Raw genomic sequence first — 25775 nt, 5'->3', positions numbered from 1 at the left:
TTGGTCACTTTTAGATAAGTGCTAAAATTGTTGAATCACCCTCTCTGGAACTGTTAAAAAAAACATGTGGATAGGGCACTTGAAGATATGCATGGTTTAGTGGTGAACATGGTGGTGGTGGTAAGTTGATGGCTGAATTTGATGAACTTTGAGGTCTTTTCCAACCTCAGTCTATGATTCTAAGGCTCAGGCTCTGAGATGGCTAGATTTGAGGCCAAGATCCACATGAGATTTAGGTTCAGAATTAGTAGCATCAAAATCCCTCAATTTGAATTTCAAATGACAGCAGAGTCTCCTTCTCAAATCACCTCATAAAATTTCTAAAACTTCTTGGGAAGTAAGAGTTGTTTTAAGTTTCACTCCCCAATAGTCAAAGCTAAGGGACCTGTTACTGCACAGACAATTTCAGGGAAAACAGGAAACACTCTTCCACTCAACAAAAGAAAAATATGATCAGCGTGTTCAATGCAGCTAGCCAGAATTTGGGAAGAAGAGAAGAGCAAATGGCCTCAAGTTATGTAAGGGGAGGTTTAGATTGGGTTATTTAAAATATTCCCTTTGGAAGAGGTTGTCAGGCATTGGAACAGGCTGTAAAGGGAAGCAATGGAGTCTCCCTCCTTGAAGATGTTTAAAAGATGTGTTGATACAGCATGTGGGTCCATGAGTTATTGGGAGGCTTGGCAGTGCTGCGTTACCAGCTGGAGTTGATAATCTCAAATATCTTTTGCACTCTAAAAGGTTTTGTTTCTATGATTCTATGAATCTGTTCTGCTTCTGTACTAAGACAATCTTCTATAGTGTTTTAACAGTTTGGGAAAATTAAATTATATCAGAAGGGTCCTGACTTAATTGTTTTGGTTTTATATTACATTGTGTATTACCTTAAAAGTATATATGTATATATTTGTACTGTATATACACATGTAAATGTGTGTGTCTTGAATGCTAAGTATTACAGCTTTAAGTGGATGGAGTAACTTTGCTGGCCTAGTGGGATACAGGGTGGATAACAAAGATGTGCAGTTGTATATAAGATAGATATTTTGATTCTATTAGGTATACCTAGACCAGTTTTTTCCCACTGAGTGTATATATCAGTAATTCTAGGTTTAGGTCTAGGAATGGAGGCTCACTGACCTTGCTACAGACAAATATAAAATTTGCTTTATGCTTCAATATGCTTCAATCAAAATAAAAATCTGCATTCTGTCAATAACAACTCAGAAAATCTCCTGTATAAGTACATGACATGAAACATGATATAAAAAAATGGTGACTTTCTAAAAGCTCTTTCAATCAGCCACACAAGAAGAGCCCTCACTTTTGTTGTGTTGTCTTAGTTTAACACTCTTTAAATGTTTCGCAGTACTATGATCTCCTCACAGCAAATATAATTAAACTTCCTTTCCTCTGGCACTAAACAGAACTTCATTATTACTTTCTAATTCCATAACTGTATGAGAGAAGCAAACTTTCTGAAAGTCTTTTTTCCAATTTCAGTTTTTCTTCCTCTTTATTTTTTGGTAGGATGGACATATTTCTTTGTTTGGAAATTAAGATGTTCTCTGCTTCTGGGACATCATGGTGAAAATCTGTAATTAAGGTAAGAGAAATATCTTCAGATTTTCTACAATTTTACAGTCTTGCAATTGCTCATGGCTTCAGAAGTCCTGCCTGTAATTATCTTTCTGTGCTTCTTCTTTCCTCATAATTCTTTTAGAAACTAAAGTTACTTTGTTGCATTTTTAATGACATAAAGACTAAATTGTTACAAGAGCTTATTTAGCTAAACCAGCACCTGTGGGCTTTTTGGGTTTGTTGTTAGAGATGCCATCGCAGATTTAAATTTTACCAGCCTGTGGGAATAGATTGCCTTTCTAAAGAAAACAATTCTTTTTGTAAAGTAATTCACCCTGCAGGAATTTTAAGGCCTGAGGATCTAAATCTGGTTTTGGAACACTTTATAGTTAGCATAAAATTTGAAAAACAGCTTTATAAACTACGACCCTTCACTCCCACTCAAAGAAATTAAGACTTACAGGATTTGCAAGTTTTGATCCCTACATTCTTAAAGAACTAATTTAAGATTGATCTCTAGGTCACATAATTTTCCACTGAGGTTCATTTTCTAATATAGCCTGGATTTGAATAGGCAGTATTGATGTATTGAAACTAAATTACCCACTTCCTTCTAGAGGCATGGATTAACAAACATAAAGTTGTAGCATTTTAAAGGAGTGGAATTCACAAACACCAACACAAGCCAGTGGGAGCAGATCTGGCTATCTCTTGTAAAGGCTTTTCCAAATCCCTGCTCTAAGCAGCATTGTGAATAAAATCAAATGCTTAAATCAAAGATAAATATAGGAATGATGGGGGGCCAGTTTTCAGAAACAGATGGATTTACCAGCCTCTTATGCTCTGTGTGGTGGGATTACCACCAGCAGGTTCAGCATGGAGTTTGTCTGGCAGCCTGCTCAGTTTTCTGCATAGCTCATCACATCTATAGCTTGCAGTGCGCTGCTTGGAGAAAAGGGATGTAGGAATGTTGTTTTCTTTAGATCACTCACTTATTTACTAACCAGAAAAACAGTGGGTTTTAAACAATTATATCATTTCTTTAGGACACCTAAATGCTGTTCAGGTGTCCTAAAGAAAATTTTTAATGATTGCACATACACAAAATTATAAAAATCAGCAGTATTTACTGAACTAAATACAGATATGGAGGTATGTAAAATGTGACCAATTCTTGACAGATTATTTCTGTCACATAATGGACTTGTCTATATGCTTTCAAGAAAATCTTATAGACTAAATCTTTTTACAGTTGAACTGATGAGAGATGAGTTTTGCTGGCTGCTTTTGTCTGGGATCACCTTTTCTGCATGGTGTTGGCATGGTTAACATTGTTATAGAAATGTCCAGTCACAACTTCAGTAATAGTTTGGCTGCCAGATAAAGCCATGATGCGTTTGTGATGGTTTGGTTATGAAGTCTGTCATCATTGTTCAATTATAATCTAAAGAAAATACCTAAGGTTATAATTGCGAAAATATGTTTATATATGGGCAACACTACACCCCCTCTATGCAGTCTATAGGTTGCAATTCGTATTAATATGATGGTTGAACCCATTCTTTACAGAAAGTTGCAGATGATCAGTTTCTTTTTTATTTAGTCACAGATTAAATCCTCAGTGGTGTAGCACCTAGAAATGCCCTAGTCTTGCCCTTTGAAATTTCTGTGAGAACAGCCAAAACCATTCAGCATTTTTCCCTAAATATACTCAAAAAAATCAGAAGTATTTTCTGAGTTCTGCAGTTTCTTTACGCACTGTCATCAAGAACGCATTTTGCTGAAATAGTATGCTCATGTATTCAATTTTCTTGGTCATATTTCATTATGTCTTGAATTGTAAGTAAACTTGATTGATGCAAATTGACTGATTATATCCAAGTTCTAATCCAAGCCTTGCAACAGTTGCTAGCAGATGCTGAGAATTTTTTGCTCTTACTCTACTTCAAAGCATAGGTCTGCATTTCAGATGATGTTTCTATAGTTGTGTGTAAGAAAAAAAACCTATCATTTCTTGCTGAACTATATCCACAGCTCTGAATTATCAGTTCTTACCAGCCTTATGATATCTGGTAATTTATATGTAATGTGTGAAACTGGAAATGTGAGTTTGAGTGTAAATATATCAAAGCGTCATTCTGACTGAATTTTAAGTTTTTTTCATAACCTTGATTCCAGTTTACGCCTATCAGCTTATAGGACTTCTATTACTTAAACATAAATTTATATCCGCTGCTTCAAAAATCACTTTATTTCTTTTCAGTAGCATAAAAGTAACTTCTGACTGTTTCAGTTGGCAGAAGTTTGAGTGGCAAATTGCTATTAAGAAAAGGGGAGAAGGCCCATAGAGTTTACAAACTCACATTTAGCAGGTCCTACAGTGAAAAATTCTGAAAAGCACAAAGGTAGAATAACATGTGATTTTAATTGTAGGATAAAAATTGGAACAATTACATTTTTGCAAAAACAATCACCTTGTTTTTAGCTGTGTGAGCTAGTGAAGCATCAGATATTTTTAAGATGCTGCTTTCAAAGAGTGGTTTGAAAGCAATCTCTTGTAAAATGCATATAACCTCCAGAGTTTGAGCACAGTCCCTGTGTGCCCACCTGAAATAGCATGCAGCAGAATCATGCAAACTTCAGATTATTATTTTCCTAAATCTAGAACTTAAGTTAGACCTTATTTAAGAATAAATAGCTGTTGAATATGGAGCAGAATCAGAACTATGGAATTGAAATAAGACATGATTCCTAAAATAAAAAAAATTTCAGACTTTAAATGAAACCTTATTTTATTCTGGTAGAGGCTATTCAGAGAATTTCTGGTGATTAAAAGGCATTCATCCATGAATGGAAGGAATGTATTCAAGCCTCAATATGTTTTATTGCCAGGCTTCTAAAGACCCTGAATCCCAACCATAATGGTGAATGACAGCACACTCTGTGTTTTGTTAGAGAGAGATGCAAGGCAGAGCACCACAGCCTTTGTCATACGGATCTCACTCAGATGTCAGTGAATATAATATACATGCAGACTTATACCTGATTTTTTTTAACTTGAATTATCAAATGAAGCCTAGTTGTAGCATTAAATATCTAATCTGTTTGAGACTGATGGAAAATATGCATAACTTTAGTGGTGGAAATAAAGTCATAAACTGCTGTCTGTGAAAGGAGCATGGATCTCTCTATTATCTTCCTTCTTGAGATAACAAAAACAAAAAATAAGGAAAAGATAAAAAACAGCACCAAAAATGTGCTTTCTTATTGAACAGAAGCAAATAATTTTACATATAACTGTGGGAGAATCTCCGAATATTTTACTGAAGATATAGATGGTCTGCATCATTCAGGTACTGTCAGAGGAACAGAAGTGTCCTCTTCTGGGAATGTATTGTTGAAATATATCTGTCACTGGATGCCATCTGGTCCATCACAAAACAGACCACGTTGCATTTCAGAGGTGTCTATTCATAGTTCTTCCTAAGAACATAGCTACTGACAGAATGGGACAATAGGCAGGAGAGAAGGAATATATGGAAAGCACAGATTATTGCAAGATACCTTTCTTCAAAGGTAATGTCCTGTAGTTCCCTGGGTTACACCACCCTGAAATGTTTGATAACTAGAGTCCAGTGACAACAAAAGCCATGTCTTCACAGTGTCTTCTGACTTAGGCGAAGTTTAATTTCAGTTATAAAACAAGCCAAGAACTTGCTAGATGATGCTGGGAGCCTCCCCTGAATGCACTCCCAATGTTAGGGCCAGAAACATTTGTGGTCCTTGTACGCTGTGAAATTAAGCAACTGCTTTTTCAAAGCTTTTCCAAAGGGGAATGGGCAGGGTATGGCATCAGAGTCCTCCCAGCACTGGGCTACAAGTGCTGACTATGGATACTGATAACTTTGTGATGATTTAGTGTTGATGGAACTGTTTTCTATGAGAAATTACATTTTATCTGAAACCCAGAAACTTAGAAAAAAAATTATTTTGGCTTCCAATTAATGTAGATATTAAAAGAGGGAACATAATTTTCTTGGAATTAAAATTTATAGAGTAATGAGCAAAACATAAATAAAATAAGTTGCTTTGGCAAAAGTAGGCATTGAAGTTTATGACTCTCAACATTCTTTCTGTAACAATTTATTTCCAGTCAGAATTAAGAAAAGTTATAACAAATCTCTTTGAGCAGAATTTGTTCTGTAATCAACTCTATTCCACAACAGATCTGAAAGTTCAGATTTTCTTTTCCTGTCTTGATCACAAGTGTGTCTCTTGCCAGTTAAAGAGGTGTCAGGGCACCCTAGAAGCTGAGCAGTGTCGGAGAACAGTGTTTTGCACAACGGGAAGCCAGTCTTCATCCAATCATTTTGAGCATGGAGCAGTCTGGACTAGTGTAAGGTATCCCTGTCCATGGCACGGGGCATGCAGCTAGAAGGTGCCTTTCAGCTCAAACCATTCTATGGCATTGCATAAGAAGAAACTTGGCTTCCTCACTCTTTCTAAAGTGACCAGACTGAGACTTCAGGCCTTCAGAGTGCTAAGATATCTGATGCCAGACAATCATTTCAGGAAAACATTGAGGCAGACAATCCAGCCAATGCCTTGTTCAGCAATCCTTCAAGCAGAACATTATGAGGGAGTCTAAGTCATCTCTGTTTCCTGTGAATAAGGAGGGACTAGTGAGATGCAGTGGGGGTGATAGCAGCCATCTTCCAAATAGGATAAGCAAAGATGATAAAAACCGGTGATAAAGCCAAAGCTTTATGACAGAGGATGGGTTTTTTTGGTTGTTTATTTTTTAGGGTGGTGGGGGGGATTTTTTGGGGTGGGGGGCAGTTTTGCATTTTTGTCCTTTTTTAAATTCTAATTTTGTTGGTTGTTATCAGAAATGATTAGTTCAGCTACCACAAGATAATGAGTTAGCTAAGTACTTTTAAAACAAAACTAAATCAAGACATTGTCTTGGAAGAACAGTGTTGACTGTGAGTGGTGTGATAAACCAGAGATCATGTCATAGCAACACATCACAGCAGTTAGGGCTGACTGCTTTGTTTATCAGCCTCACCATGATAGGTCTATCATTATTGCTTTCACTACTAGACTTCTTCATTATGATTTTCTGATAGTATCTAGAACTGGACTTTGTGACCCACTTACTAACTTCCAGCTTTCTACATACAATATAAGTAACACAAAAAGCAATATATCACACCACAGCATATATACAATGTCATTGTCTCCCTTGGGTTTTATACGAAATTTTGTATAGACGAGACATACGATTTTATGATACCATGGTGTACTGTATTCTCATTTCTTCCACTGTTGCATATGCAATCCAAAAGGCTTCTTAATATACTTCCCAAGGGAGCTTTCCCTGTGCTTTCTATTAATAGTTTTTGTTCATACTCTGTTTATTTCTAATAACTGTTCTAATGACAGCTTTAGACATAATTTTGTAAACTTAAGTAGACATGGAGAATTACAGTATCAGATCAATATCTGGAACTATTATGCAAATTCATTACTTGTATTCTCCCCCCCCCCCAAATAAATTTAGAATAGAGAAAGATCTGAAGAAAACAGATATTTTGCCACATTTCTACTTTTTCAAGTCTATAAAGTTTGTGTATTTTGAGATAGATCCTGAGGTCTGGATGCAAAACCAACTATTACTTGTGTTTATATATCATATTTTCCTGACAAAAAAATGGGTGTTGTTGTGAAGAGGTTTCATTATGGAGTTGTTGGGCAAATATTATCAACTCTTGTGCCTGCATTCCAGCAGCATACTAGTCAAACAGCTATTTAATGGATACTGCACTTCTGCTTGGCAAATGAAGCCCTGTTTGATAGAACTTCAATTTTGGTAAAAAGTTATAAAAGAATACTGCATCTTCTCATATGAAAGCAGAAGTGTTTAAAGGCAGCTAATGGTATTGCCACTGTATAGAAAATCTGGTTTCTAAACTCTTTATTTTCTTGTGTCTGTGGGATGTGACAGGAGAAGGTGATGACTGCTGTTAAAGGGAGACATCAGTTACAGTGCTGTTCATAAATGTAGCTTGTTCAGCAATAATTTCTTTTTTCTCTGGTTTTTCTTTTCTTCTTCAGGACTTTCTGATTTCAAATTTCTGTGTTCTTTAAAGTATTTACATGATGACAAAGAGGGCCTATATCATCCCTCTGACAGACAAAGTATTTCAGGGGGCTTGCTTACTCGAAAGGAAGATATGTCAAAGAGATCTTCAAGACAGCTAAAAGTACAAGCTCAACTTGATAGTGGGCTTAAACACTTAAAATAATGCCGATTTTTAACTTTATTCTTATGAAAATTTTAGCTGTAAACCCTGGCTGCAATGATTAAAAATGCATGGGAATCTCCAGTGAGCTTTCTCCCTCAGTTTATTTCTTTGTTTTGCATTTTGTTGGAGTATTTCTGTTAAAACCTCATTATGTCATGACTTTGTCAAAACTGCTGGCTCAAACTGCATTATGAGTTGTTCTACTGTGTATCCATGGCTGATGTGCTGTACATTGGCCCACACTGAATGCTCATTGGTGCTGGAGAGGTACTTAGTTCTCGAATGAAAATCCCCATATTTGCAAACCTGACCTTCTATTAAATAACCACTATAAATTATTTACACAGATGACATAATCCATTTGAGTAAGATTGTGCTTAACTTCATAGGATTTTTTATTCATCTAGTAAAAATAGTTTTCAGGATTTTTTACTATCTTATTTGATTGGTGAATTTCCTATACAAATACCTGCTTGAACAGTTTTCCATTAACTTTGACTTCTTCAGCTTTTGTTAAAGGAAGTGTTAAAAATTGGGTTTTTTTTAATTACAATTAAGATTATACATCACACTCTTTTTTCTTTATTTTCCAAAATGTGTAAATATATCATATTGATATATATTTTCTGTATGTAATGTATACAATAGCGATACTCAACAGGGAAGAATTTGTACAACCTGGCCAAATCACTTCCTGTCCAGCAACTTGCAGGCGGTACTGGGAAGTGAGCACAGCAAAGAATGATTCCCAGGATGCAGTTTGGGTGCTGGAGGCTGACTGCTTTTGTTGGCAGTGCAGAGGGATGTTTCAGGCTAACTGGCCTGGTGAGGCTGGTGCTGGACACTTTCAGCTGTGGGTGTTCATGGTCTGGGGTTCACGCTTGCTGAGCGCTGCACTGACACATAGCAGAGACCTCTGGGGCTAACCGGCACATGGCCTCAGAGGTCTGAGTTACAATTTCTCTAAATACCCTGTGCACTAAGGTAGAGGCACAACATCATTACCTTCTGAACACCCTGCTTTGAATTGCTTTGTCAGCTATTTTGGAAGGATAACCATTTTAAGACCTGCCACACCCATGACAAAATCTTCCTTACTGTGATCAGAACAAGCTTTGTTGGTCCAAAAAAAAAAAAAAATTGAGACCAAAACATTGAATGAACAACTTTTTGCAGTTGCATGAAGAAAATATGAATTTACAATATAACTTCTCCTTGGATCTTCCAACAGTTTACCAAGCTTCTGAAGCCACCTTGTAGGTTTTGTTATTTGCTTAAGGGACAGCATGCTCTAAAGAGTTCTTTTCTCCTTTCTCTTTTCCCTTTTCTGTGTGACAACGATTACATCTATCAAGAAAAATTGCTTAGAAGAGTTTGTTTCCTCTGTAGTACAAGATGCTTTCCTCTCCTGATGCAGCTGTCCATCATTCCCTGTAACTGGGTAACAGGAGGTCACATGAGACTGGATGAATTGTCACTTCCACTACTTCTTTAAAATTACTTGAGCATTATTCCTATTGTGTATTTATTACATTTCATTAGAAAATTTTTGCCTTAAGGTTTCAGTCTTCCCTCTTTTGCTTACAGCTTTATCAGCCCAAGTGATATGTATTTTTTATGAGCTCTGTGTTATGAGAAATAATACATAATGTATAACGTAAAGCCTTCTAAGATTTGTGTTTAACTCCTACAAGCTTTGCATGCTGCCTACATATGACATGCAAATGTTATTAAACATTCTACAATGAAAAAAATTGAAAAAATATACACCCCCCATTTGATAATTGAAGGAATTTTGTAAAAAAAAAATTATATGGCATCAACATTTGTGTCATTAACTCATTCATAAGTAACTGTGCAAATACAGTTTAGCAACCTACTGCAAAGCAAGACCACTGTGCAATTATGCTGGAATTACAAGTTAATTACATAGAAATAGCAATATCTGAATACTGTCTTTTTTCAAATTATAGTAATTAACCTTGAAAGTTCTAGATTTTACCTTGCATAACAATAGCATGTATGACCTGGTTAAGTTCATTTTTTCTGCTCTTATGTTTACTTCTTATGAAAATTAAGTGCTGATGTAGGATCATTCGTTAGCCAATTTAAATTGAGAGTTCTTTCAAGACAGTTTGTAACCAACATGTGACTAGAAAAAACATATATGTGTCTATTTATTTATAATTTCAAAGTTGGGTCATAAAATATTAGGATATCACATCTTGTGTTAAGAATCTTTCTATTGCAGACTTTTTTTTGGGGCGTTAAAAACTAAGGTTTGGCTTCATCTTCCGTAACTCTAGATATGTAAGATGGATAAATTCCATTTCCTTTTTCATTTTCTATAGAAGGAAAAACTTGACTAGCTTAAAGTGATGTGTACCTTTTAGGGATGGTCTTCCCAATGTCCTCTGACTTCCTAAACTGGTGAATGACAAAGCCAGTTTTTCCCTCTACATCTGCTTCTGTGTTCTTCACCTTGATACCCACCAGCACCCATGACTCAAGTAGTCTAACAAAATGCACAAGAAATACAAATGTACAAGGACTGTGAAGTAGCATTGTCTTCTCAAAGTCCCAGTGCATACTCTTTATATCTTAGGATTTAAAGCAGATAACAACATGATTTGAATATTTATTACTTTATTATTAATATGAAACATTGCCCTTTATTCAAAAGGATGTGTTTAAAAATTTTTGAAGAGTTCTTTGTTTTCAGATCTATAGACACAAGGAAAAGGGAAATCTAATGTCCTGTTATCAGAAAGATTCATCCTTATTTTTCTAGTTATTATTCCACAAAATTTCTAAATGCTGTACATAAAACAACTAAATGTTTCTAGCCAAACTCAGAGATTAAAGATGCATTAAATGAAATACAGGCATAGGAGAGGAGTCAAAAGTGGAGTAATCCTGATTAATGTGTTGAGCAGCATTTTCAGAATAAGTCTCACCTAAATGTTACCCTTATTGTTATCAAAACCAGATTCTCAGTAGATATTTTAAAGTCATGTTTTGTGCTTTGTTGTCACGGATTTTCTTTTTATAAAAGTAGCTTAAGGTCACTTTGCTAAGAACATCCTAAGTTGGACTCCAGCAGAACTACGCTATATCTCTAAAGGGGGGAAGTGGGAGGGGTATTAGATGTAAGAGGTTTTACACTTGCATGTTGCCAGGAGCATCTGACAGTCTAATCATGATATGCTGTACATCCTTCCATTTCATGAGTCTATTTGTTCACACCTAATCAATGATGTAATTTTAAATAATCAGATTAGGACATTTTGCCTCAGGAACAGACACCAATTCAAAGAGTTACAGACACAGTAATACCAGCAACAAGGATCAGTGATTTCTTATTCCTCGTTATGACAAAATTCAATTTAAAGTTATCATATTTTATCACAAAAAAAGGAAATTAAGATAATCCTGATATGTACATTTCACATCCATACATCTTCTGTGCTAAAAAGAAAAAAAAAAAAGGCACAAATGAGAAAACAGTAATTTTATGAAAATGGGGAAGAGAACTGTATTATGTATTTTTGTTATAGGGGCGCATTTATTACATTTTTTAGATATCTGTATATGCTGCTGTTTTCTCAATGCCAATTATGTTGTTAGATAACCATGAAATAATGTCATAACAGAAGCAAATGTTTGTTCTTAAACCTTTATTCACCCATATGAATAAATCTGAGAAAGAGTTTTCCTGTGGAGAAAAGTACACTGAAGAATAAATGAGTTCATGTGTTAATTTCTTTCTCCTTGAGTTTCAATTTAATAGATATATCTTTTTCTTCTAGGGTAAGCACATGGGATCTGACTAAAAATATTTTTATTTCACTGTTCACTGGAAATGCCAATGATTATGCCTGTGTGAACTACAAACATTTGGAATAATTATGTTCATTACAGTATACACATAAGTTTGAATTCATGTAACTGAACTGGTGGTATAGCCTTTTAAATAAATCAAAACTATGTTTATGTTAGGAAGGAAAAGGGGCTGCCTAACTGACACAAAAATATCTCCGTATAAATTGATCATTAATAAATTTAAGCTGGTTATTAAAAGATGATGATTTAGAAGGGTGAGGTTCTAAAGCTGTTGTGCCATCATTGGGTGAAATTAAATCAAGTTCAATTTATTTCTGAAAGGCATCAGAAACAGGTTATGCTTTTGATAGTGGGAGGGTGAAGTCAGTGAGCCAGGAGTTGTCCTCTTCGGTACCTCAGCAAGGTCAAAAGGGACACACTTTTGCATTAGAAGCAAAGAGCTATGATTCAGGGAAATAGCCAATGGTTTACCTCTGATTACAAAAAATGTTGTAGTAAAAATGGTTCATGAGAAGCATGCTGAATACCTCTAAATCTGCCAACTGATGTAACTAGATTGGTGGAAGAGGAGAAAATGCTGATGGAGGAACAACAACCTGATTATCTCAACCAAACCAGGAAAGGAACAATTTAGGGAGGGACGTTTTTGTTTCAACTTTTTTTTTTTCTTCATGTAAATTCCCCGAAGTTTTTTATTTGGTTAGCATTTCATGTCTAACCTGCCTCTTAAGCACATAATTCAAACCCATTAACACTCTTGTTTTCTTACAAACAGCGGTTTTAGAAGCAGGTATGGCCTGGTTCAAAGACCTCTGAAAGCAAAGGACAAACTTGCATTAAGCTTTGGCAAAATCACCCTTTCTGTCATTACTGCTCTTGCAGCATAAGGTGAATAGTGCACTGACACATATTTTCATTTAACCAGGGCTAGTTTTAGTGAACTTCCTACAATCTGAAGTCAAACTCTCCATGTATTTTTATATCTATACAGTCACGTTTCCTATATGCTTAAACATTTGAAAGATGCAATTAGGAAATATCACTAAGTTTGCAGTCCTGATATCCTCATCTTCTGATTCAGCATGACAGGAAGGAGTGAGTGTAAAAATGGGAATTTTGTTACATCTGTCACTGCCATAGCCAAAGGTATCAGATCACTGTAAATTTGCCCATCGGTGTGTACATAGTAAGTTACTTCTCTTCATAGCCCATTGTACATTTCCTGTAAGTATCCCTGGAAAACATTGCCTAGCTATAGGTTTTGAATTAATCAATCAACTTTTGTTTTTATAGCACCATTCAGGAAAATCCACTCATAGCACTTTCTGTAATAGAGATAAGAAAAACAAATCCATACTCTCCTTTTAAGTCCAAAGCATCTATCTTCTTGACTATGTTCACTTAAGACATTTCAGCTGAGCAAGTACCATCAGCTTTATACTTTTAGGAACTCTTTAACAACAAAACAAACAGACACAGGAGGCAATAAAAGTATCCAAGTCACAAAAAAGAATGTGGAGTCAGCTGGAACTTTGATTTGACCCTACAAATCATGTCTTAATTTAATAATTTGGGAAAATTAGGAAATATTGTGAAGTCATTTCTACAGTGTGGCTGCTGAAGGGCAGCTGTGGGATTATTCAGTTCAATGTGGATGTCTGCAGCTGAGCTAGGATCTTTTCAAGGTCATGAACAATAAGAGGGTCTCTATGGCTCCAGTCAACTCAAAGGTTCAGGAACTCATGACTCGTGGCCTTCAAATGTCTGTCTCTCTCTTTCAACCATTAAAGGCGTTGAGCATGGTTAGCTCTGGTGCAGACATCTACAGCAACCTCATTCATTTACTAAATGAGTTTTGTCATGAACTATAGCCTGGCATCACAGTGAAGCTTCAGCTTAGCATTGAAAGGGGAAAGAAATCTAATAAGAAACTCAGCAAATTCCACATCAGACCTGTGTAAAAAGATGTTAGCAGCATGAGTTTGTGTATTTAATAGTAGTGTGCAATGCCATTAGAGTTTTGGAAGAAAATAATGCCATGAAATTATGAAGCAGAAGCTGTGTTCACCAAATTAGATAAGATTATGTAATTTTTTAGAAGAACTAAAATGTCAATACAATTATTACTTCAAAATATAAATAAGCTGGAAATTTACACAAAATTCACAAGAGTGCCTAAATTAATTCAAAAGCTAGTTCCTCAGTAAAATAAGGTGCTAAATGGATTGATCATAAATTACATGCCAGGTTTTATCAGATGGTTCACTGACCCCTGTTCCCACAAGTCATCCAGGGAAAAAGATTAACACATGGTGAGCAGAGCTAGAGCCAATGCAGACGTACAACTGGGCAGCTACAGAAATACACAGAAGGGCAAAATGAAGGAATTTCTCATATATGCAATACTCAAAGAGAGCAACATTTTGGGATCCAACTCGGAGTTCAAATCCTTGGAGAACTGGAGAGGAAGGCCTCTGAACTATAAAGTGAATGTTCTGCTTCTCTTCATCTCACTGCCTCCTTGGCTGTTTTGCAAAACTTGTTCCAGTCCTGAGTTGTGTCTAATTTGTCCTCCAAGCACCACACCCCTCATTGTTTTGTGTTCGCTTTATTTTATTTTGCAAGTTTCCCTTGTGCCAATTAATTTGGGGGCCAATGATCCATCTGCCTTTCCTCTGTATGTTAGCACATTTACAGAGGAAAATTCAGTGGCATCATACATGTGCAACATATATTTTTCCAGGAAAAATTATATACTACAGAATAAATATCTCAATTCTGAATGTTATAGAAAAGTGGCTTTGATTAGTGCAAAAAATCCAAGAGTTACAAGGTCACTTATCTCTTGCTGTCAGCATGCACCTACACCTTTATTTTCACATTTGCTGACAAGCTCTTTCTTCCCCTGGCAGGCTTAAAACTTACTCCTTTCATCTGTTCTCAAGGTAAATGCAAGTCCAATATGCAAACAAAGGTCTGTTGAAACAGTCCTTCTCTCAGACCATGCTCTCCTGACCTGAATTTGCTCATTCAGTAGCATTGAGATTCCAGTCATGTAACTGTACATAAAAAATTAATCATCTAGTGCTATCGGTTAAGTTACCTACAGTCTTTTAACAATACAGGGATTTTCTGACTGTGAAAGGTGCTTTCCTTTCTTTGTCAAAAGTAGCACACACTCAAGGTGGACATGTCTCTGTAATTTTTTCTTTTCTGGGTTGGCTCTAGGACATCAATGTTGGAGCATCAGAGACTGTTAATTCGTTCTGCTGTGCAGTCTTTCCCAAAACCACAAAACCCAAAGTCCCAGCCAGCCATGCCCAAAGAGAAGAGAGCAAGTTCCTCCCTTCCCTTCATGGTGTCTCGAAATCATAGGGGCAAAATCCTACCTTTTCACTTTCTCCAACATTCCACAGAACATTAGTTTCCCACATAATTTCCCTGTGACCATTTCTTTAATTGGAGCAACAAGTAAGGATAATGACACGTTGGTGACAAAGGCAGGAAAGAAGATAATTATGTGAGCAAAATTCATTCTAGTTCCATCAGAGAGCCAGTAAACTCTTTGTGTGGCTACCATAAGAACTATACTGAGGACTCTTATAAGGGCTAAAGTAATGGCTTGACTCAGGAAATAAAATTAAGCCTTCAGAGCTCAATAAACTGTACAATTTGCTTTCAGTCACTCATATGCAGTTTCAGAAACTCCAGCTCCAATTTATGTGGAAAAAAAGGGATTGCAAAGATGCCAGTATTTTAGTATGTGTGCAGAAAAACACCAAATACCTGCAGAGATTTAAGTACACTGCAGTTACCCTTGTCACAATGAAGAAATAACCCATTTACTTTTGACCAAGCAAGGTGGGTTGACCTTGGCTGAATGCCAGGTGCCCACCAAAGCTACTCTATACATCCCATCTTCAGCTGAAAAGGGAAGAAAAAATATACTGAAATGTTTGTTGTCAATATAGGGACAGCAAGAGATCACTCACCAATTACTGCCATGGGTGAAACAGACAGGACCTTGGAAAATTTGTGTATTGCAAATTGAATCAGGGAAGAAAAACAACCAAAACTGAAAATAGTTTCCCCCTACCTCTCCCTTCTTCCTGGGCTCAACTTCATTTACAATTTTCCCTCTGTCCTCCCCCTCAGCGGTGCAGGAGGATGGGGAATGGGAGCTGTGGTCAGTTCATCACACATTTTCTCTGATAGTTCTTCCTTGTCAGGGAGTGGGAGGGACTTCTCACATTATTGCCCTGCTCCAGTGTGAGGTCCTTCTCACATGAGACGATTCTCTACAGACTTCTCCATCATAAGGTTCTTCCCATGGGCTACAGTTCTTCATTAACTGCTCCAACATGGAGCACCACTTCTGTGGGGTGCGGTACTTCAGGAACAAAAGGCTCCAGCATGGGTCTCCTTCAGGGTCACAGTCTGCCATCAAACCTGCTTAGCATCCCTCCATTGAAGAGAGAGCCAGGAGAGTGCCAGGAGCCTGCTCCAGCACAGTCTTCCCACGGGGTTGAGCATCCTTCAGGTTCCCCCTGCTCCAACTTGGGGTCCTTCAGGGGTTACAGGTGGATATCTGCTTTACTCTGGACCTTCATGGGCTGCAAGGGGGCAGCCTGACTCACCATGGTCCGCACTACAGGCTGAAGGAGAATCTCCAGTGCCTGGAGACTTTTTTCCCCCTCCTGCACTGACCTTCAGGTCTGCAGAACTGTTTGTCTCACACAGTCTCATTCCTCTCTTTGGCTGCAGTTTTTGTCCATTTTTTATCCACCTTTCTTCTTCTTCTTAAATATGTTATCCCAGAGGTGCTGCCACCATTGCTGTGGGCTCAGCCTTGGCCAGAAGTGGGTCTACCTTTGGATCTGGATGTCATTTGCTGTGTCTCACATGGGGGAAGCTTCTAACAGCTTCTCACAGAAGCCAACACTTGTAACTCCCCAGCCACCAAAACCTTGCCACACAAACCAGATAGAGTAATATAAAAGGTATGACAGCATAATTGTGCAGCAAAATAACTTGTCATTGCAAGTACATTCTATTGACAGAAGAGAATTTTGGGTTAATTACCTGATTTCTCAAAGCTCTTAGCTATTCACTTTCCAGCCAGTAGGTATTGAACATTTGGTGATCTCTGATTTCTTACAGACTTCTGACATTCTGTTTGCTAGCCACTTACTGATGATTGTCCTGGGAATGCCCTGAGTTTCAGAACAGCAGTGTGTTTTCTACTGCTTAAGGTTGTCAATAAATTTAACAGATCTAGCAAGAAAAACACATCCTTGTTCATGGGGCACAGTGAAAATGAGGACTCATCAGATTGCCAGTGGGAGATTTAATAGTTTGGATTGCCCTGAAATGAGCTGCTATTTCATACCTCTAGCCTTCACCTCACAGAAAGCTCATTACTGACATGCTCCATAGTACCTCAGTAGAATTTTGGCGTTTGAGCAGACTTTGTTCTTACAGAGACAAAAAAAACAACATTGAGAGGCTGCTCATCAATTATTTACCTTTGATGAAACATCAGTTCTTTGACAACTTTTCTACATATATTGTAAATACATCTCAATGTCTTAGAATTATAGAGTCACAAGAAAATTAAGGCTGAAAAAGACCTCTCTCTGAGATGCAGTTTAACCATTAACCCAGCACTGTCAAACCCACCACTAAACCATGTCTCCTAACATCACATCCACAGGTTTCTGAACATTTCCAGGGACAGTGGTTACGCCACTTCTCTGGGCAGTCTGTTCCAGTGTTTGATCATCTTTTCAAAAGAGGGTTTTTTTTTCCTTAATATCCAATCTAAACCTCCCCTTGTAAAACTTGTGGCCATTTCATGTTGAGCTTGTTATATGTGAGAAGACACTGACCCACACCTGGCTACAATCTTCTTCCAGGTCATTGTACATTGCAATAAAATACCTTATGGGTCAGCTTTTTTCCAAAGTATATTCCTCTTCCCTAGAGTAATCCCAGTAATACTTACAAGTGCAGGGAATAGTCTTATCTATAAAAATATATATGTGCACACACATGATGTTGAAAACATGTCCCTTCCATTCATCCTGCATCTTGAGGAAAGAGAAGAAGAAATATCTCAATTTTCCAGCCTTCTCCAGGAGAAACTGCTCAGCCCTGATGATCTCACCTTGGTGTAGCTTTATCCTAAACGAGGACACTGTGCCTGAAATTGTAGACACCTTTTCCTGCTCTTTCCCCTGGGATTCTTTGCTGCCAACAAGGAACACTGTAGTTTCTGGTTTCTGGGAATTGAAATCATCAAGCCCAAAAATTTTAATTGTTTAGGTCAATTAAACAATTAGCTTTTCTTTAGTGTTCAGTATAGCATATAAACAATGATCAGAGACTCATTAATAAATAAATTGGATTAAATAAGAAAGAGAAGGAGGACACTATGGAGGCTGAAGAGTAAATAAATGTCACAGCTGGTCTGTGGCTGAGCAATTAATTTGACAATAAATAAGAAACCCAGCCCGGTTCAATAAGCCAGTCCCTGGGTGACAGAGGGGCCTCACCCAATTATGTTCTATCCTAAACTGCAGACATCTCACTGGTCAGAGGACTGGCAGGTGTTAAGTTGAGACCCATCAGCAGCTTAGATCAGGGTGTTTCAAACCCCCTGCATAAAGTGAGTTTGAACAGTAAAACACTCTCTGTGATCACAAGGATCTCTGAGGTGTGTGTCCTCCCTGTCTCCGGCCACTGACCCCACGCAAACAGAAGGAAAAGGAGATTTATACTCTTCTCAGTCTATTGGGATTCATCACCAACTCCTGCAGGGTTGGTAGTTACCTTCAGTCCTTTCCCATTTATCTGGTTATTTGTAATTCCACCAAAAAACCACAGAAATTCTATTTCCAGATTGTACATGCTGACTTTTGAGGAAGGAGTTTAAAATTCATTACAGGCATAAAAACAAATCAAGCTGACAGAATGCTCAAATATACTGTGCTGCCCAGATTTATAATTGAAAAACCCTCTGCTGCATGAAATGAGTGAAATAGAGCAGATGAACCAGCAGACAAGCAGGAGACCAGAATTAAACAAATTTGTGTAAATAAATCCCACTTATTTATCAGATACCAGGAATTAATTTTCTGTGTATTTGGCCTCTCTGCCAGATAATGTGAGCAAATATTGGTTTGGATTGGAGGGCAGAGGGCATCCAGATTGGTTTTTTTTATTTATTAATTTTCTTTCAGGTAGATGATATCAAAAGTCTGTGCAAAGTTTTGGGAAGAAAGGAAAGACTGAAAGGATGTGTCTGATTATGATACATAATGCTGTGCGCTCAGTTCTCCTTTGGGATGCTCTAAATACTCTATTTGGGAGCCTGGTTTGCTTTTCAGATATGGACCACCTGATGAAAAGTAGATGTCTGGCTTTGCCTAAACATCACTGTAAACATTACCAGAGTGGTTTGGTTGTGAAAGTATTTACCTGAACATTGAACACTAGTTATAAAAACAATTCTGGCACAGTTTAGAAAATGTTATAAGTACTAGCTTAGTTCTGATCACATAATTAAAGGTACATTTTTTTTCTGTTTAGCAGTTGTGGATTAAACATTTAGTATCGCTGTCTCTTTAATACAACCTCTGAAACTCTTGGACTGAGATTTCCTGAAGTCCCAAAAATCCCCTTAATAGTAAATATATGGTAAACAGGTGATCTGGCCAAACTGGTTGATTGTCCTTGGTGTCTATGTATGTCATGGTGGCAACTTTTAGGAAGAGGACTTGATTGGTAGAAGGAAGCCAGCCTTACTGTTTGGGCAGTGGTCCATGTAATTGTGAGCCATTTCTCATTGAATTTAAAATTACTCCCACAAGCTGCAAGCCAAGCAATGCCAAGCCACTATGACCAAGAAGCCAATTGCTACAGGTAAGTCCAACAGTTCAGGGAGACTCTTTCAGACCTTCTACCTTGTTAGTAGCATGATTGAACTAATAGTGCCTTAGGATCAAACATTAAAATAAAGGAAGAAAGGTGGTTTACAGTTTTTTCCATTTATTTTCCTCCTAAAAGTATTTTGCCCAGACACTTTCCCTGGGATCCTACTAGTTTGTCATTTTTGCTTACAATATTCACTAGTTTTTATAACACTGGGAGTCAAACAAATATGATATGCTTGGAAACAGATAACTAGATGAGAACAACTCTGGAAGGTGGTAAAAAATATGAAAGAAATCTAATTAGAGTCTGTTTCTGAGCTCTTTGGCTCAGTGTAGTAAAGGTAGTTGTGAGAACAACCCATGAACAGTTATGTCTATCTGCTGAAAGATGCTATTTCAGAAGAAAATTGGACATTAAAAATGTGAATAAGCCTTCAAGTTGAAAAGAGTTTTCTTCATCTTTTTTGAATTGATGACGCACCAAGTGCTGTGCAGTGGAGACCTTTATTTGCTGGTGTGTAGCCATCAGAGGTAGCTTTGACATTAATATTTAAATACCAGAGGTAACCACAAATGTTTTTCATTTTCTCTGGTCATCTTGCCAGGGAGATGGCAAGAGTAAGTACCAGTGCTTAAGTTACCAAGTTGTAATCATTCAATGCTGAACATTTCAGAAATAGAAACTCTAGCTACCAGTCACAAGGAGAGTCAATATTTTATTCCTCTTGTGCAGTAGCACACCTAAGAGGTATGGAAAAACCTCAAGGTGAACTTGGATAAACATCCAAAATCTCAAAGGCTTGTCCAGACCTAGAGTCTGCTAAACAAAGCAGAAGCTTTGTGATTTCTGGCAGATGCTCTCCTTAGAAATTTGAAAATTAAAGTTAAATGGATCATACAAAATAATTTGGAACCTTTGGATATGTTTGTTCTGAAATTTGGGTAAGTTTTCAAGGAAAAAATTTCATGCCCATAAATCTTCATAAAAATCCAAATTTGAAAGCTTACACAGAAACAAAATGTATTTTTTTCTTCTGAGCTGAGTTTCTCCAAGTATACTTATAAAGTGATACTAACCTCAGAGAAATCTCAAAGCTTTCTGCAGTTAAAGGGTTAAATTTTGTGTCATACTGAGGCAGAAATTGATATTGAGGGGGAAAGAAGGAGGGACAAATGTTTGAATTATTTTAAATCTGATATCATTTTCCTACTTGTAAAAGGCTTGTTTAATAACCCTAGAAAATGCTTTTTTTTCCCCTGTAGATTCAGTCTCGCTCAACAAATCTAAGCATAGGATGGGACCTGAGGAAGTTCCACATTATCATTAACTGTGCTCCCTGGTGCCTTTCCCTAGTTCATCTCTCTACCCAACTTTTATAAATTATCTGTTTGGGAAATTACTTAATTGCCCATCTCCCAAGAGTTCTATGAGAACTATTTAATTAGTCTGGGAGGTGTTCTTGAAACTGTTCATTTATTTCATTTTATTTATATTATGTCTGATTAATAAGTGCTAGAAGTGAAAACTCTGTTCAAAGTCATTGAAATTATGTCGGGGTTTTCTTCTTTCTTACTTTTTTTGTTTTATTTCCATCAGGCTGGCCAGAAAGGGAGACAGTGACTGAGGAGCTCAGAGTTTGGAGAGAGAACCTTTTAATACTAATCAGTGCCTGCTTCAAGTCCCTAGTCAACCATTCCCGTGATTAAATGACAGAACAGGTCTATTTCCCAGTTCCAGAGCTAGATGATGATGATGGTAATTTCATTATATTTTCTCCATTGCTTTCAACTTGTCCTTTTAATTAAAATGTAAAGGAATGACAGATTCCCCTCTGCTCACTCTGATTTTAGTGAAAGTTCAACGTCCCAAGAGGGACTTGAACTCGCATTATCACAGAGCAAAAGTTCAAAGCATTAAAACAGGAGCCATTAAGGTGTCAAGCAAGTAAGCTAGCACTTACTAGGATCAATTTTCCACTTAGGCAGCCTTTGCCCAATTGTGCTAACTCCCACTGAATCTATACCCACTAATGGATCATAGCTGAGAGGCTAGGAATTCTTAAATCATTCATTCCCAAAGCTCATTAATATAATATTACAATTGCACCCACTACCTTTTCCATGAGAGGTAGGTCTTTACAGGTTTGCTTTAATACAGGTGGCTTTGGGTTTTCTTGTTTTCGTGTGGGCAGGATTTCTGACCCAGTATGAAAGCTTACTATCTTGATATTTCAAACTGACTTGCAGATTGATGATCATTATTTATTCAATAAATTTGCATGAATATTCAATGAAATGCTAAGCTACTATAGCAGTAATAAAAACAAGGACAAGAAAGTGTGATATTCAGTGGCAAAAGGACTTTTTCTCATTGTCATATATTCTACTAAACTACTGCTGTAACTTCTGGATGAAGGCAATCACAACTCAGTCTTGAATTTGTCTTTCTACTCCCAGCAGGATAAGTAAAATATTCAGAATGTAGGAACATTTTATATCTTCCCCTTGTTCTTTTAGAAATAATATTAAGATTATAAACATTAAAGAAAACTTTTGCTGAATGACATGAGGACAATGAAAACAATAACATTGAATTTATCAAGGTGTTTGAAAATAGTTACAATAGAAGATACCTCTCAGTTGTTCTTCTTTCTCTTGCTTTTCATTGCTTGGTTTTGAGAGGTAGACCTAATGTATATTCTCACAGTTCATCCACTGTAATGTCTTAAACTTTAAAATTTGTTCATTGATGCAATTACATTAGAACAAAATCAGTAATTTGGTGGAGGTGCAGCATCATCAGCATCAGATTTCTAGATAAGGACTCTAAGTCTCCTGGCTTTACCTATTCTCTTGAAGCATCTACCACTGACTGAAGCGAGAGACTCCCACGATGCTGCAGGGTTGAGAGTATATTACAACAAAATCTCTGATTTTGATATTATCAAGCAGCTGAATTTTTCCCAAAGGGTGATGTAGAAACAAAGGTGTGCAAAATATACAACCTATATGTATATAGAATCTATGCTGCACAGTAAATAAAGGTACTTTTGCTATTGATCTGGTGTTCTTTAAAGATTTGATTACGAAAGCTGAACAAACAACCCTTTTTTGAAAGATTTTTTAGCCTTGAGACAGAAGTCCCTGTTGTGTGGAAAATCAGTGTTTCCAAGCAGAAATCTATACATAAAACACATTTAGTTTTGTAATAGCTACAGACTTCTAGACTGTGAAATGCACAAAATCCAAAACTGCAAAATAGCTGCCTTTCAAAAACTGGGTGCTGAGGCAACGTCTGCAGCAAAGCTTTTCTTTGTATATTAAAATACCAGATACACATTGTTACACATTCTGAAATGAATTGCCTTGCTATGAAAAACAGAAAAAGTCTTAAAAAACAATGTAAGAAGCTCTCTGAGCAGAACTACATTATTGAAAATGTCTTTGTAAATAATATGGATTGTAGAGCAAACATTAGGAAGCCACAGTGATGTTACTCAGTCCTGCATGGATGTACAAGGGAGATAGTATGATTTAATTATTCACACCATATTTTAAAAAACCCTGATAGGTATGAACTTGATGTTCTGTAAATAACAGACAAAATAATAGAAGCGAGGGTTTGATCTGCATGCATTGCAATTGAATATCTCTCTATGCAATAATTCATAACATTCAGAGGTTAACTGAAGAGAACTTAACATCTTTCTGTTGTCAAGGTTGAGTTAATTTCTCATTATAAGCCATATTCTAACAATCTCACAAATATAATCAGTTGTAGGAGAAGCTGGTAGCAATCAGTACATTTAGGCTGCCTAATGCATTTCATTATGAGGTATTACAGTGACTGTTTTTTCCTCTGACAAGCAGTAAGGCCATTGTCAATTAACTGTCACATTGTCATTTTTTACATGATCACAGGGGATGCCTCTGTCATTTAGTGCACTGAGACACAGAATTTTGTTTGCAAGGAAAACCATTGAGTTGGTCACTTTTTCAGCCTCAATAACATTTTTATAACCTTGCTTATTTCCCTGTAAGTAACATTTAATGCCCACCGTTTTAATATCTATTATTCCTTTATATAAAAATGTCAGAGTTTTTTTTTTCTTTTAACCCAAAAGGCTGCTTCTTTCATGACATTCTCTATTTTTCTGATACTACTCACTGTTCTCTTCTTACCTTTTGACATTTTTTTCAAAACTGTGTAATAAAAAATGTCAAAGGAAATTTAAATCACAAAATCCATAAAGTTCTCTGTGAAAAGTCAAACTGAGAATCTAGTGGTGGCTGTGTCAATGCGTGGCATTATTTTCTCTGCAGTAGATGCTGAATTGACAATTGATAAATATCAGAATTCCATTTAAATCCTCTCTGTATGTCCTATTTGCTGTTGGTAGATGATGAGGAATATTGCAAGCAAAATACGCTAAGATGATCCAGGATGAAGTCATTTTCATATCCTCATGGATAGCAGTCAGTGTTGGGCTTTTCACATGCTAAGCAGGGGTTTGTTATTTTATCTTCAAGATTTTTGTTCAATTTAGGTGTGGACTGAGTGAATGGTTGATTTGAAGGGAAAAAATGCACTGAAATACACCCACTGATGACTTCATAGAATCATAGAGCAGTTAGGGCCAGAAGGAACCCTAAAGTTCATCCTGTTCCAGCCCCTGGCCATGGGCAGGGACACCCTCCACTAGACCAGTTTGTTCAGAGCCCCACTTGGCCTGGCTTTGAGCCCTGCCAGGGATGGGCCATCCACAGCTTCTCTGGGCAACTCTCTGTTGTTCCATAAACAGAAAGGCAGAGACCATCCCAAGTCACTCTGGCTGGAGCATCAAACACTGCAGAACAGGCTCTCACCTGGCTCATCCTGTGCATTTAATGATCAATAAATGCTCTTAATATGCACAGCAACATTTTTGATGACCATTTTGCATTAGGTGGTCTTTCTGCATTTTATTAAAAAATTTTCCACACAAATAATAATTCAATACTGTTATGAAGCAGAATCAAATGTTCATATATAAAACAAGACATATTTGTATGTATATCTTAAATTTTATTCCAGTTGATCAGCAAATATATTTTTTTTCTGTTTTCTGGCAGCATGCTAATAAAACTAGTTTGTTTCAGATAAAGAAGTCTATCACCCTCAAGCTAGGGAGATTTCTTCTTTCTTTTTGTTTCAAGAAATGTCCAAGAGATAATCATCATAAAATTAAAGTCAGTACAGGTGGGTTCATCGTGCTGAGACAGTGGTGGAATCTAATTAAAAAATATGTCTGTAGGTTTTTATCTGTAAAATAATTCTGTAACATACACCCCAAAGCTTAACAGTGTAATGATAGGAAGATGTGGAGACTGATATGAAATTGGGTCTGAGGTTTACGGATGCTGCATTGTCTAGTTTTATCATTACCTATTACATATTTATAGGCAACTTGACCAACATCCAAGGCACATTTTTTGCATGCAAATAGAGAGTATAACAGTCCATATCTGAAAAGATTAATCTCTTTTGCCAGAAATCGTTGTCTTTAAGTTTGATTAAATCATTTCAGATGGAGCTTTTGAAGGTCAGGACCCCCCTTCTCACACATACCTAATAAATACAGGACAATGGTCATGTTGTATAACCAAAGGGTCTCAGGATTAAATGTGTCCAATCTTTAAAAAACAGGGATTGTACCACGATTATTCAATTTATAGTCACTGTGGAAACCTAAGAAAATTAATGCAATTTAAACCATTGAAAACATCTTAGAAAACCCTACACTTGTTTTATTAATTGACAACTGAACCTGAAAAAGTCAATGTCAAGGCAATTGGACTCAGCCTGAAATGAAAATGTCTGTCACAGTGTTTTATCCTGACTATAAGTTCTGCTAATGGGTCTTTTCTCACAGACCCCACTGTCAACTACAGAACTGTGACTGGCTGCAAAGTTAGGGCAAATGTCAAGTTAAGCTCAGCAATGATCAGATACTGGATTCTGATAGGAAAACAGTTTGGGTTAAAATTAAAAATTTAAGATTTCTGGGCAGTTGGTTCAGCCTATGTGTGAGAGGCATTTTTTTTCCACAGAATCAATGAAATTGGAAAAGAT

This window comes from Ammospiza nelsoni, chromosome 2, assembly GCF_027579445.1.
Source record: "Ammospiza nelsoni isolate bAmmNel1 chromosome 2, bAmmNel1.pri, whole genome shotgun sequence".
In the NCBI taxonomy this organism is placed as follows: domain Eukaryota; kingdom Metazoa; phylum Chordata; class Aves; order Passeriformes; family Passerellidae; genus Ammospiza; species Ammospiza nelsoni.
Note: the sequence above shows the minus strand (reverse complement) of the source record.